The sequence below is a fragment of the Panthera pardus genome, unplaced genomic scaffold (genome assembly GCF_024362965.1).
Source record: "Panthera pardus isolate Hobbes unplaced genomic scaffold, ASM2436296v1 HiC_scaffold_21, whole genome shotgun sequence".
Taxonomy (NCBI): domain Eukaryota; kingdom Metazoa; phylum Chordata; class Mammalia; order Carnivora; family Felidae; genus Panthera; species Panthera pardus.
The window spans coordinates 55912638-55927423 of record NW_026526777.1 but is presented as its reverse complement, the minus strand read 5'-3'; the positions used below and the strand labels follow the sequence as shown (position 1 = coordinate 55927423).

Here is a 14786-nt window from a genome sequence, read left to right as displayed (position 1 = left end):
TACACATTTCAATTATACACATTTAGGTATAACTACTATACTTTTCAGAATCACACAAGAGATATAAGAAGAAAATGAATTTTATCATGGCAGACACTAGAACAATATAAATAACCAAAGCCACTGAAGGTAACTGAATGATAAGTTAAGGTATTAAAATTTATAAACCATTCAAGTACTAAGTCCATAAACTCTTGAAAGGCATATTGGAAATAGCAGGCTAAGCTCATGATTAATGAAGACAATTTGACAAGATCATATTTTCTATTTGAAAGTTTTATACTAAAATCAATGTAGTTCCCTCTTTATCCTGACTAGGTAAGACTGAGAACACCATAAAATGAGTATCTTCACAGGAAGGCATTTTCCCATCAGCATAATAACATTTTACAGATTCCTAGATTACGGTAGTAGTAAAAATTCTAGTTGATTGCTTATTAGTTCAAGGTTTCTGTCCAATGAAATTGATAGTTACTATATCTTCTTTTTTTAATTCTTTTAACAGTTTATTTATTTTTGAGAGAGACAGGGAGAGTGAGCAGGGGAGGTGCAGAGAGAGAGGGAGAGAGAGAATCCCAAGCAGGCTCTGCAAGAGATCATGACCTGAGCAGAAACCGAGAGTCAGATGCAAGAGATCATGACCTGAGCAGAAACCGAGAGTCAGATGCTTTTTTTTTTTTTAACATTTATTCATTTTTGAGAGTGAGAGAGACAGTGCATAAGCAGGGGAGGGGCAGAGAGAGGGAGATACAGAATCCGAAGCAGGCTCCAGGCTCTGAGCTGTCAGCACAGGGCCCGACACGGGGCTCAAACTCACAAACTCCGAGATCGTGACCTGAGCTGAAGTCGGGACGCTTAACCGACTGAGCCACCCAGGCGCCCCTAGATGCTTTTTTTAAAAATGTTTATTTATTTTTGAGAAAGAGAGAGATAGACTGTGAGCAAGGGAGGAGCAGAGAGAGAGGGAGACACAGAATCTGAAGCAGGCTCCAAGGCTCCAAGCTGTCAGCACAGAGACCCAGGTGGGGTTTGAACCAATGAACTGTGAGATCATGACCTGAGCTGAAGTTGGATGTTTAACCGACTGAGGCACCCAGGTGCCCCAGTATCTTCTTGATTCTACGATGCCTTTGACAGTCATATACACTATTAATTTAACAACAACTGTGGACACAAGAATAAGTAAACAAATGTAGTAAATATTCACATTGAATATGAGATGCATTCCAACCATGAGAAAGGTCAATTTCGGGCAAAGTGCATCTTATCATTGTGGAAATACTGTGCTACGAAAACAGAAGATTTGAATTCAGCACGTTCATTGCTTCCTGGTTTTGAAACCTGTATTTTGAAAACTGAATCTTTTTGGCTCAATTGTCTGACTCTAGAAGACCATTCTCTTCTTCCTTGTGAGGCAGAGGAAAGGAGGACTGAGGAAGGGAAGAGTAGACCAGATGATCTTTGAAGGAAGCCTACAGCTCTAAGGTTGTGGTTCTATGTTTCTTGACAATACAATTACTAGAAGGAAGAAGATTCTAATGTGACTAATTCATGCAAACACTTGTGTTGATTTTCATTCTGATCCAAATCTTGATCACACTTCTTACAGAATTTCTACCTTTGCAGCCCCTGATTTTAAGAGGGCCCCTGAAGTTGTTGATTTTAGAAGTCGGTAAGTCATTCTTTCTACATAAAATCTTCGACGACAAGCTCCAATAGCCAAAGTAGACACAGCTTCCAATGAGCAGGACGGCAGCCCCACTTCTAATAAGTTAATCCAATGGTTTTTGTCATGAGCAAAACAAGAAATCATGTTTTTAATCATACTAAAAGGTCTCTGCATCTTGTTAACATCTGGAGTTCAATCACTTCTGTGCTAAAAACTGGGGAATGCTTCAGCAGGGCATAAATCTTGCCCCTCATTGTACATGCGATCCAGATGCTGGAGGAGAATTAACGTTCGTTTGTAACACATCTGGTGTCGGCAGCTTTGAGTAAACTCTAATAGAAAGAGTGCGGAACTAACGTGGCATTACACCTTCCCTCGGGCCAGGGGTTCTAGACTGAAGGTAAAAGCCTGCAGGTGTCCCTTGGGGCTTAGCAATAAACTGCACTAATCAGCTCTGGCATTGTGTTAAGTGCAGGGTGTTTTGAATTTTCCACAGAAATTTCACAGCCCAGTAACTCTACATTCCAACTGTCTGCTTTTGACAACTCTTTAGATGTGCCACCATCTTGAAACTCCAAATAAAGGGAAGGCCCAGAATCACTATCAGGGTTAGGCTATCCCAAAAGATGGGAAAGGGCAGATCACGACCAGAGCAGTGGCAGATCACGACCAGAGCAGTTGTGAACCAGTAACAGGATGCGGCTAACTGTAGGTATCAGAGGTGGCTTCGGTTCTGTCAAGAAAGGCAGTCCCCGGTAGAGTCGAAAGAGCATTGAATTTGAATTGGGACATCTGAGCTTAAGTCCCACCTCAGTATGTGTGCAGAAGTCCAAAATTACCTGGGTCACGGCTTCTCACAAGGATATCTGAGAGCCAAATAAGATGATGGCTTTTTGTAACAAATGGCTCAAGTCCTAAATTCTTAGGATAGCATTTTAATTCACTTTGTAGTATAGCTTTCCTTTCCAAACTCCTTTATCCTCCATATACACTTGGTATTTAAATTACCACAAGTATCTTGCTTTTCAAAAGCCTATTGCATTCTTTTGTGCTTTGGAGACTTTATCCAGGCTACCCCTATGGGTTTTCTTTGCCTCAGTTCTTTTGCCGACCTGTGATTTCCCACTAAGCCCTATGTCTTCTCCACACTCACACGTGTCTCTATGATAGCACTTTGTGCGGAACATCATATATTGTCCACTGTTTTTTTTTGTGCCTATCTCCTTGGCTACACTTTGATCCTGCTTCATGAGAATCTGGGAAAGAAAAGGTGATATCTATCGGAAGTACTTAAATAACTCTGCAGGATACATTTCATTTGTTGCAGATGGCCTCTGATTACATCACACTTCCAGGAGAAAAGTATTTATGATAGTCAAATGATAGGGCATAGAAATGCTACTGGGTAATTGGAGGGTTTATGTTAGGATTTAAAAGAACATCTAGTTAACCATGGAAGTGTTTGTATGATAGCGTTGTGCTCTGTTGGGGGCCAGGCTCTGAGGTCAGGGAAGTAGGATGCTTGCCCCACAGGAGCATCTAGAGAAAGATCAGATTCACATTCCCCCATTCACACTCTGCCCGGCTCTTGTGCTCATTGAGGGAAATTGTGGGTGAAGCCTTCCACCCTATTCTAAGTGTTCTTTAAGTTGGTGCAGCATGTATGGTTGAATTTTATGAGTTAAATGTGCATATGACGTGATTTCACCAATCATATGTTTTGAATTTGGTATTTGTAACTATAAGTACATGCCAGAAGAAGCTACTTTCCAATTTAGACTTGAAAACTGCCATACCACCAAGTGAATCATATAGCCTAAAAGAGATAAGACATGAACATTGATACACATTTATAATCTCATTACAAGAAAAAAATGTGAACTAAAACAGTAAGACTGACAAGAGTACTGATGCCTTAAAGAGACAGATCTCTAGCAGTGATAAGATCCTGAAAACTGCCCTTTGCTTTTGAATAGCATGTATGTTTCCCCCAGTACTTTTGTATGTGAGTCATTCATGCATTTGTGTTCTCTGCCCACCTGTAAAGTAACGCTCTAGATCAAGCCTAGGGAAGAAGGAAAACCGAAAAATGATTACATCCATCTAAAAATAGCCAGACAGGAATCATCAGCTGTTCAAAAGAAAAGTTTTCTAAGTATACTTATAAATGCTTATTGTAGAAATACTTAGATTGAACAAGACATCTTCAATTCAGGTTGGATTGATAAGTAACTAATAGAAGACAAAACCATCGATGTGCTGAAGACACACACACACACACACACACACACACACACACACACACACGCTGACCGAATTCACAACCGATACGACTTTAAGAAACACTAAAGAACATATTTTAAGCTGAAGGAAAATAAGAGAAGATTAACTGTTTAAAATAACAATAATGATCATTTCTTGTGAGGCTTACGACATGTAGAAGCACAGGACAATAGCAAAACAGTACAGGCTACAATGGAGGTATACTGTTTTAAATTTCTTGCATTGTTGAAAAAGCAGTAAGTAGATTTTTTAAGTGAACTCTTTCATCCCCATCATGTGTTTAAACCATCCCCCCACCACCTCCCTTCTGGTAACCACCAATTTGTTCTCTATAGTTAGGAGTCTATTTCTTGGTTTCTCTCTCTCCCTCTCTTTTTTCCTTTGGTCATTTTTTTTTTTTTTCTTTTTTTTTCCCCCCAGTCTGTCTTAAATTCTACATATGAGTAAAATCACACGGTATTTGTCTTTCTCTGACTGACTTACGTTACTTAGCATTATACTCTCTAGCCCCATCCATATTGTTTCAAATGACAAGATTTCATCCCTTTTAATGGCTGAATAATACTCCAATGTGTGTGTGTGTGTGTGTGTGTGTGTGTGTGTGTGTGTGTGTGTGTCTTCTTCTTTATCCATTCATCTATTGATGAACACTTGGGCTGCTTCCATAATTTGGCTACTGTAAATAATGCTGCTATAAACATAGAAGTGCATGTATCCCTTTGAATTAGTGTTTTTGTATTTTGGGAGTAAATATTCAGTAGTGCAATAACTTTGTGAGGAACCTCCATACTATTTTCCAGAGTGGCTGCATCACTTTGCATTCCCACCAACAGTGCACAAAGGTTTCTTTTTCTCCAAATCCTCGCCAACACCTGTTATTTCTTGTGTTTTTTATTTTAGCCATTCTGACAGGTGTGAGGTAATATCTCATTGTAGTTTTGATTTTCATTTCCTCGATGATGAGTGATGTTGAGCATCTTTTGATGTGTCTGGTGGCCATCTGGAGGTCTTCTTTGGAGAAATGTCTGTTCATTTCTTCTAACCATTTTTTAATTGGGTTATTTGTTTCCTGGGTGTTGAGTTGTATCAGTTCCTTATATATTTTGGATATTAACCCCTTATTGGATGTGTGATTTGCAAATACCTTCTTCCATTCTGCAGGTTGACTTTTAGTTTTGTTGATTCTTTTGCTGTGCAGAAGCTTTTTTATTTGGATGTAGTTCCAATAGTTTATTTTTGCTTTTCTTTCCCTTGCCTCGGGAGGCATATCTAGAAAAAATACTAGTATGGCTGATGTCAGAGACATTACTGTCTGTGTTCTCTTCTAGGATTTTCACAGCTTCAGGTCTCACATTTAGGTCTTAAATCCATTTCTAACTTATTTCATGTATGGTGTAAGAAAGTGGTCCAGTTTTATTCTCTTACATGTAGCTGACCAGTTTTCCCAAGACCATGTGTTGAAGAGACCGTCATTTTCCCATTGCATATTCTTTCCTCCTTTGTTGAAAATTAATGGACTATGTAACTGTGGGTTTGTTTCTACGTTTTCTATTCTGTTCCATTGATCTATGTGTCTATTTTGTGCCAGTACCATTCTGTGTTAATTACTATCGCTTTATAACATAACTTGGAGTCTGGAATTGTGATGCCTCCACTTTTGCTATTCAAAGACTTTGCTTTTTCAAGATTGCTTTGGCGATTTGGGATCTTTTATGGTTCTATACACATTTTAGGATTGTTTGGTCTACTTCTGTGAAAAAGTGCTATTGCTATTTTGATACAAATTGCATTAAATGTGAGGATTGCTTTGGGGAGTATAGACGTTTTAACAATATTGGTTCTTGCAACCCATGAGCATGGAATGTCTTTCCATTTCTTCGTGTCATCTTAAATTTCTTTCATCAGTGTTTTATACTTTTTCAGAGTACAGATCTTTCACCTCCTTGGTTAAATTTATTCCTAGGTATTTTATTACTTTTGGTGCAGTTGTAAAAGGGATTGTTTTCTTAATTTCTCTTTTTGTGGCTTCATTATTAGTGTGTAGAAAGGCAACAGATTTGTGTACAATGATTTTATATCTTGCAACTTTACTGAATGCATTTATCAGTTCTAGTAGTTTTCTATATATAGTACCATGTCATCTGCAAATAATAAAAGTTTTATTTCTTCCTTACCAATTTGGACGCCTTTTATTTCTTTTTGTTGTCTTTTTGTTGTCCGATTGCTGTGGCTAGGACTTCCAGTACTATGTTGAATAAAAGTGGTCCGAGTGGATATCCTTGTCTTGTTCCTAATCTTAGGGGAAAAGCTTTTAGTTTTTCACTGTTTAAGATGATGTTAGCTGTGGGTTTTCATATATGGCCTTTATTACGTTGAGGCATGCTCCCTCTAGACCTACTTTGTTGAAGGTTTTTATCATGAATGGATATCATACTTTGTCAAATGTTTCTTCTCCATCTGTTGAAATGATCATGTTTCTTAAAATCCTTTCTCTTACTGACCTGATGTATCACCTTGACTGATATGCAAATACTGAACCACCCTTGCATCTTGGGAAAAAATCCCACTTGCTCCTGGTGAATGATTTTTTAAATGTATTGTTGAATTCACTTTGTTTGGTTTTTGTTAAGGATATCTGCATCTATGTTCATCAAAGATATTGGCCTACATTTCTTTTTTTGTGGTGTCTACCTGACTTTGATACCAGGGTAATACTGGCCTCATAGAATGAATATGGAGGTTTTCCTTCCTTTCCTATTTTTTTTGGAATAGTTTGAGAAGAATAGCTATTAACTCTCCTTTAAATGTTGGGTAGGATTTGCCTGTGAAGCCATCTGGTCCAGGACTTTCATTCATTGGGAGTTTTTCATTTGCTGATTCAATTTCATTGCTGGTAATCGTTCTGTTCAAATATTGTTTCTTCCCAAAGCAGTAAATGATGTATTAAGATAGACCATACTAAGTTGTGCCTTGTAGTTTTCAGGGTAACCACCAAAACAAGGACATTAAAAACTGTAACAAAAGTCTAACAGAGGGATAAAAAGGAGTATTTTTTTAATTGATTTTTATAAAGGAAGGCAGGAAAGGAATAATTTTAAAAAAATAGAAAAAGGGGAAAATAGAAAACAAATAGCAAGATGGTAAACCAAAAGCTAGGATTTCCAGACTGGACTTTTAAAAAAATACAATTACAGCTGCTTATAAGAAACACGCCAGAAACATAAAAATACTCAATGCTTCAAAAAACAGAAAAAAGACCAACCAAGTAAGCGTTAACCAAAAAGGAGTTGGTATGACTACACTGATATCAAAGTAGACTTTAAGGTGAGAAGAATTAAGAGAGATAGAGGTATATTTCATAACATTAAAAGGGTCAATTCATCATAAGAACACAGAAACCTGCCTAATCCCCAGCAAGGTTGATTTAAATAAACAAAGAAAAGGGAGATGGAGGGAGAAGGAGAAGGTAGGAATGGGGAGGGGGGGAGGGGGGAGTTAGAGCTGGCAGGGGAAGGGACAGACCAGGGGGAGAGGAGAGAGGGGGGAGTGAGAAGGAGAGGGAGAGGGAGAGGGAGAGAGAGAGAACAAGTGCCCAATATCAAGATAATATGGGGGAAGTCATCACAAGCATTAGGATGAGAAGTATTAGAAATGACTTTGCACCAATAATTTAACAACTTAAATGGACAAATGTCTTAAAAAACATAGCTTAGTAAAGCTTATGATCAGGCAGACGAGAACCTTCTTGGTCATGCTATGCTCAGTCCATCAGAGCTGCACGAGCTGAATGCAGCTTACATTTTTCCTGCCTACAGGCCCACTGGGACCCGCACAGACCCTGCTGTGCCCAGGCTGCCCTGATGTACATTCTGATTCACCTGGGACTGAGAGATTTCCCAAGACACAGGACCTTTAGTACTAAAACCAGGAAAGTCCCAAACAAACCAAGATGATTTCATCAGCCAGTGCCCTCCCTCTGGTGGAAGGGCTTGGCTCAGGAGCTGTCCATGTCTCTCCTGGCATCCTCAAGGGCTGAGCAGATCAGTATCTCATAGCACACCTATGACCAGCTCTTAGCACACCCATATCCTTTGGTGCAGCTTTGGGGAAGCTGACATATGATAACACCTTTAGAGAATTTCCCACCTAATTCACATCATGAAATGGCTTAATCATTGTTAATTGTCAGTAGTGATGGTATTCTCTGTATGAACTCAAAATATCAACATCTTACCCCTCACCCATGCATACATGTGTCTTCTATAGGGAACTTTATGTTCATATTCCCAGTTATCTACAGCTACTCTTGCCAAGCTTGCATCCTCTACCTGTTCTAAAAAGTCTTCCTCCAGACGATAATTACTGTTCTTAAATGTGAACACAAACAGCTGTAATCCTATGCACCATCTAATCACTCTTGCATTAAATCAGTTAAGGGAAGATAATGGTGGAAGTCCCATATTCCCCTTTTTCTGCAGGTTGCATTTTTTTAATGAAGGAAAAAAACCCAACAACTCCTACACAGACCTTTCATTTCAGTTTACCCTGTGATCTTTTTCTGCCCTCGTTCATTTGATGTTTTCCCTTAGACAAGAAATTCAATAGTTAACTGCAGAGTGATTGCATGAGAAATAATTTGGCAAACATTCATAAAATAAGAGCTTAAAGCATTTGGCCCTCAATTCAATGATAGGTTTCTTCACATTAAACAAGGGTAGCACAGGAAAGGAGGGCTGGAGACTGGGTTTAATCCTCTGGGCACTAGGTCATTTAAACTTCAAGAGTCAAAAACCAAAAGATATGAATAGTCACTCTCACTGGGGGAATTGTATCTGTTTCTGGACATAAGGCCAGGATTCATTTGAACATAAGCAACACTCACTTGCCTCTTTTGCTTCCCCTACATATTAAATCCCTTGAGTGATCAGCAAAGCTTGATTTGCTTTGGAGCAGCTGAGGCAAGGTCACACCCTAGTCATCTCTCAATCTCCCAATGCGTAATTCAATATAGGCTCTCAAACTTGGAATTGACTTGAAGTGTTTCAAATAAATCGGGACTCCCTCACTGCTTCTTAGCTGGGGCTCCAGAGATTTAAGCTGTCACCAGCCAAAGGAAGAACCTAGGTGTCACTGAAGACTGTTTCCTTAAGATAAAGGGCCATTTAATTCTGGAGATCACCAAAAGACGACACAGAAATGAAGCAGAAACATTGTCTTGAGCCTGAAAGGAAAAAACCTCTACGCTATTATACCTCATTTTGTGGGTGAACGTTTTTCAGTAAAACAGTGGGAAGAGGCACCAGGGACAGCTGGGTTGGAGGAGACTGCCATACAAATATGAGTTTCTCAAAAATGACACAGATTCTCTTTAATCCAAAAAGGGGGACACAAAATAAAAATGACCTGTTTACAAAAACATAAATAACTAAAGATATATAGGGTATCCTCCTACCTTGAGAAAATTAGCTTGTATGGCAATATTTTAAACTGTGTTTTTTTTTTTTTAATGAAAGGTCAAAAAGACATAAAAATTCCTCTCTGAATACACATCCCTGGTTAAACAGTAAAATGTTGTTTAAGGAGCCTTTAGATAAATTTATAGATAATGGATTGAATGTAAGTAAAGTCTGGAAAAAGTGGATTATGTGCCACTTTAAATTTCCTTTGGTCTGATGCAAGTACAGTAAAGTTGTGTTCTCTTCACCGGTTAATTTTTGCCTGGTGTACTTTTGTCTCTCAGTTTCAGACTTATGTCATTTGGTTTTATTTTGTAAATTGCCTATCATTAAAAGACTTTTTTCTAATGTTTATTTATGTTGAGAGAGAGAGTGCGTGAGTGAGTGGGGAGAGGCAGAAAGAGAGGAGAGAGAATCCCAAGCAGTCTCCACATCCAGTGTGGCTCCCACCGTGGGGCTCAGTCTCAGGAACTGTGAGATCATGACCTGAACCCAAATCAAGAGTTGGACGCTCAATCAATTGAGCCACCCAGGCACCCCTAGAAGGCTCTTCTTTTTGAACTCATTTCCTTTTTGTATTTATATATTATAGATAAGCTCAGCTTTTTGATGCTAATTTATTTTGTTTTATTAATTATGAAATGTTTCTCTTCCTCCTTTCCTAACTTCCATGGGCTACATCACATTTCTCTTAATTTTTATTATATACTTTATTATTTTACCCATTGCCCTTTTTTATTTTTCCTTAAATACACAGTTTGCTTTAAAAAGGGGAGGAAGAATTAGAATTTGTATTTGTTCCCAAATGAGATCACTACTCCTAAAAACCCAAAATCCTCCCATGAGAGTAAGAAGTCAGTGTTATCTAGATTTCGATCTATGTTTAAAAAAAGAACAATAATTATGGGCACCTGGGTGGCTCAGTTGGTTAAGCGTCTGACTCCTGATTTTGGCTCAGGTCATGATCTCACAGTTTGTGGGACTGAGCCCTGCGAAAGACTCTATGCTGGGCATGAAGCCTGCTTGGGATTCTCTCCCTCCGCTCCCTGTGCCCCTCCTCCTGCTTGTGGGCTCTCTCCCTCTCAAAATAAATAAAGTTTAAAAAAAAGCAATCATTATTGTTAACAAAATATCGGAATGACCAATGCGTTTTACTGATGCTGACAGGTGCTTCTTGCATTCTGCTCTTAATGAGAAGACAGAATAGAATAGGAGCTAAGCGAGAACTCGGGCTCTTCCATCAGCCTGACTAGATGCAAATCTACACCCCTGGTTTTCGATTTGTGTGACCTTGAGCAAACTGTTTCATTTCTCATCTGTAATATAGGGATAATGATGGCACCTACTTCATCAAGTTTTTCGTGAGGACTGAATTCTATTAGATATTTAAAACACTACAAATAATGCCTGGAACATGGCAATATTCATTAGCGTGGAGTATGTTTTTCTTGCTAGAATATATTTGTCATATTTCTTTCAGCAAAGGTATGATGAAAAAAAAATTCTGAGCCTTTACCTGTTTGAAATAACTCTGTTTTGTCCCCATTCTTAAATATTTTTTTGGAATGAGTAATACAAATGACACAAAATTCAACAGGCACAGAAGGATCTGTTGTGAAAAGTAGATATGCATTCTACCTGTTTCTCCACCCAGTCAGGATCCTTAGTTGTCCTTACAGAAATAACCTATGTAACTACAGATATGTGTATGTATACATGTACACGTGTGAGTCTGTGTATGTGCATATGTACACATACATAGTATTGTCATATTTTTTAACACTAAATTACAATGTGCTACCCCTTCTCTTCAAACTTAAAAATGTTATTTCAGGGATAATGGTGTATCTAAACCTTACTCCTTTTAAGGGATCATATTATTCCATTGTATTTGTGTGCCTAACATTGAATTAGCCCCATATTAAACACTTAGATGGTTTAAAAACTCTTGCTGTTATAAACAATACTGAAACAAATATCCTCAGAAATACACACATTTAAGTGTGCTTGTAGGGTAACTTTCTACAAGCAGAGACATGAAGACAAAGCCCTCTATGCATTTATAATTTTGATATTTCTCTCTTTCTCTCAAAATAAATAAATAAAACTTAAAAAAAGAAACTATAAATAAAATGGGGATGATAGTTATGTTTTATAATGCAAGGAAGTATGTTTCTCAAACATTATCTGACTTACTGAGGTAGGTCTACCAAATCTTTAAAAAATTGAAAATTCCAATGACATATAAACTGTTCCAAGGAAAATTTTCTATTGAAGTCACAGATAAGACATAAATGCTCATTACCACTACTTCCATTTCACATTGTCTTGGAGATATCAGCCAACATAATTCTTTTTTATTATTATTATGATGATGAAATTTATTGTCAAATTGGTTTCCATACAACACCCAGTGCTCATCCCAACAGGTGCCCTCAATACCCATCACCCACCCACCCCTCCCTCTCACCCCCCATAAACCCTCAGTTTGTTCTCAGTTTTTAGGAGTCTCTTATGTTTTGTCAGCCAACATAATTCAATAAGAAAAATAAACTAGGGTGTAAAAAGGAAAGAAAGTAAAAGTATCATCATTTGCAGATGATATGATTATATACCTGGAAAAAACAAGGGGATTAATTTTAAAAAGTATAACATCAATAAGAGAGCTCTGCAAGGTGGCTGGGTAAAAAAAGCTATGTACAATGTCAGCCCATACACATATGAACAATTTCCAGTTAGATTATCTACAGGAGAAAAGATTCCACTTACAAAAACAGTAACAACAACAAAACCTAGGAATATACTTAATCAGAAATAAATAAGATCTATATTAAGGAAGTTTAAAACTTCTCTTGAAAATCACAAGACACACTCAGATACACACACACACACACACATGCACATATACACACTTACACATAAAGAAAAGCATAGAATGTGCTTGGAAAGAAATACCCAAAAATATTTAAAGAGTCAAAGCCACCCACGTTAATTCATAAATTTGATACATCTGTTTAGGTGTGGGACTAGACTACATGACTCTAAAGATCACCTAGAAAAATAAACAAATAAAAATAGCCAGAAATTTTCTGAAAAATTAAAGCAAGAGAACTATAACTACCAGATTTTGTTACAAATTATAAATCTAATAAAAATGTAAAATTTGCTATTTGCACATGAATAGACAGACAAGCCTATAAAAAAGAAAATCCAGAAATAGATGCAAACATACACAGCTATATATATGTAAAGATCCAAGAAACATTTCAAAATGGCATTGAAAATATGAATTATATAAAAATTTGTGATGGGAAAGCTGGATAGCCACCTGAAAAACATAAATTTGGAATCATAACTCTTACCAGAATAAATTTAAAATTGATCAAAAACTTGAGTGTATGATTTTAACCTTAAAAGTAGTAGAAGAAACCATGAAAAACAAACTTTATTCCCTTAAGTGAGAAAAGCTTTTGTAAGTACAAACAAAATCCAGAAGCCATACGAAATTGATAAATTTGGCTATATAAAGATTTATTTATAAAACATTTTGTATGGCAAGAATCACAATAATCAAGTCAAGATCAAACAAAAAATTGAGAGAAATTGTTTGCATAAGAAACAAAAAACTAAATTCTCTAATATATAAAGAATCTCTACTAATCAATCAGGAAAAAAGCCAAAAACACCAACATTCCATTAGCCTAATGAGCACAGAGTGTGAACAGACAGATCACAGAAAAGAAAAATACAGACAACTCTTAAATACATGACAAAATGCTCAAGGGTTGCTACTTTAAAGCACATTATAATAGCTTTTTTTTTTTAAATCTAAAAGATTGGCAAAATTCAGAAAGTATGACACCTCTGTTTTGACTAGAGTTCAGGGAAACACTCTCATCGAAATGCATCTCTCATCTATGTGCATCGAAATCAATAATACCTGTTTGCAGGGTTATTTTGACCATACTTACCAAGATTACAAATACACAAACCCTTTATCTGGCAATTCTACTTTCAAGGCTCCATCTTACAGATTTACTCACACATGTAATAAAGATTACTCACTGCAACTTTGTATGGAAAAGCAAAATATGATAACCACCAAATTACTCATCAGTTGAGTATTCCTTATGGGGCGCCCCGGTGGCCCAGTCGGTTAAGCGTTCAACTTCAGCTCAGGTCATGATCTCACAGTTTGTGGGTTTGAGCCCCACGCTGGGGCTCTGTGCTGACAGCTCAGAGCCAGAGCTGGAGCCTGCTTCAGTTTCTATGTCTCCCTCTCTCTCTGCCCCTCCCCTGCTTGCGCTCTGTCTTTCTCTCTCTCTCAAAAATAAAATAAAAACATTAAAAAAAAAAAAAGAGTATTCCTTATATGAATTGTAGTATATACATATAATCATATATGATAAATAGTAAATAAAGAAAAAGAGAAGGGGTGCCTGGGTGGTTCAGTCAGTTAAGCTGCCGACTCTTGATTGGCTCAGGTCACGATCTCAGAGTTTGTGAGATTGAGACCCGAGTGGGGCTCTGTGCTGATGGCTCATGGGAGTCTGCTTGGGATTCTCTCCTTCTCTCTTTGCCCCTCCCCTGCTCACGCGTTCTCTCTCTCTCTCTCTCTCTCTCTCTCTCTCTCTCTCTAAATAAAATAAATGAACATTAAAAAAAAAAGAAGGAAAGGAGTTTTATGTACAGATACGGATGATCTCCAAGGTATGTTTTTAAAACGCAAAAAAAGAATACAGAATTTTGAGTGCGATATACAAACATGTAAGTAAAAGTTAACTGACAGGTTGAGAGGAGCATAAAATATGCATCTTGATTCTGGCCGCTACAGTCCACATTTCAGTAGGACCAGACTACTTAGCACTCTCCACATACACCTTTTTGGCTGGAGCCACCAGACTCTTGGTTACATTTTTCCCTGTGAAGAATATCCTTCATCCTTCTTTTTGCTTCTCAGAATTCAACCCATCCTTAGATTCTCCTGTAAATTAATCTTTTGCCTCTTTTCTTTCAACATTACCATGTGAACCTGGGTTTTTTCCCTAATAAATGGTAGTAAAATCTATTAAATCTACATAACGCTGGAAGAAGAGAAGGGAGGGAAAAGGAACAGCTACTAAATACATGTCTGCCAGACACTTTAATGCCCTACGTCATTTAATTTTATAACAACCATAAAACTGAGGTTTTATTCCAGTTACAAATGCTGAAACTAGCTCGAGGAGATTAAAGAATGTTCCCAGTGTCGCACATTAATAATTGGACATGCAGAGGTTTGAACTCAGGTATCTAGGATCCCAAAGGTTTCTCTTTTCCACAATAGAGCCTTAGACTTATGGGACTTTTGCCACGTTTCTTGAGGACCCAAACTTTTG

General features: G+C 37.6%; 1 long non-coding RNA gene across 2 annotated transcripts in view; it reads right to left on the bottom strand.

The window, feature by feature from the left end:
* Positions 1–14786, bottom strand: part of LOC109252221 (uncharacterized) — a 137031-nt gene that overhangs the window by 91376 nt on the left and 30869 nt on the right. The window lies entirely within an intron of this gene.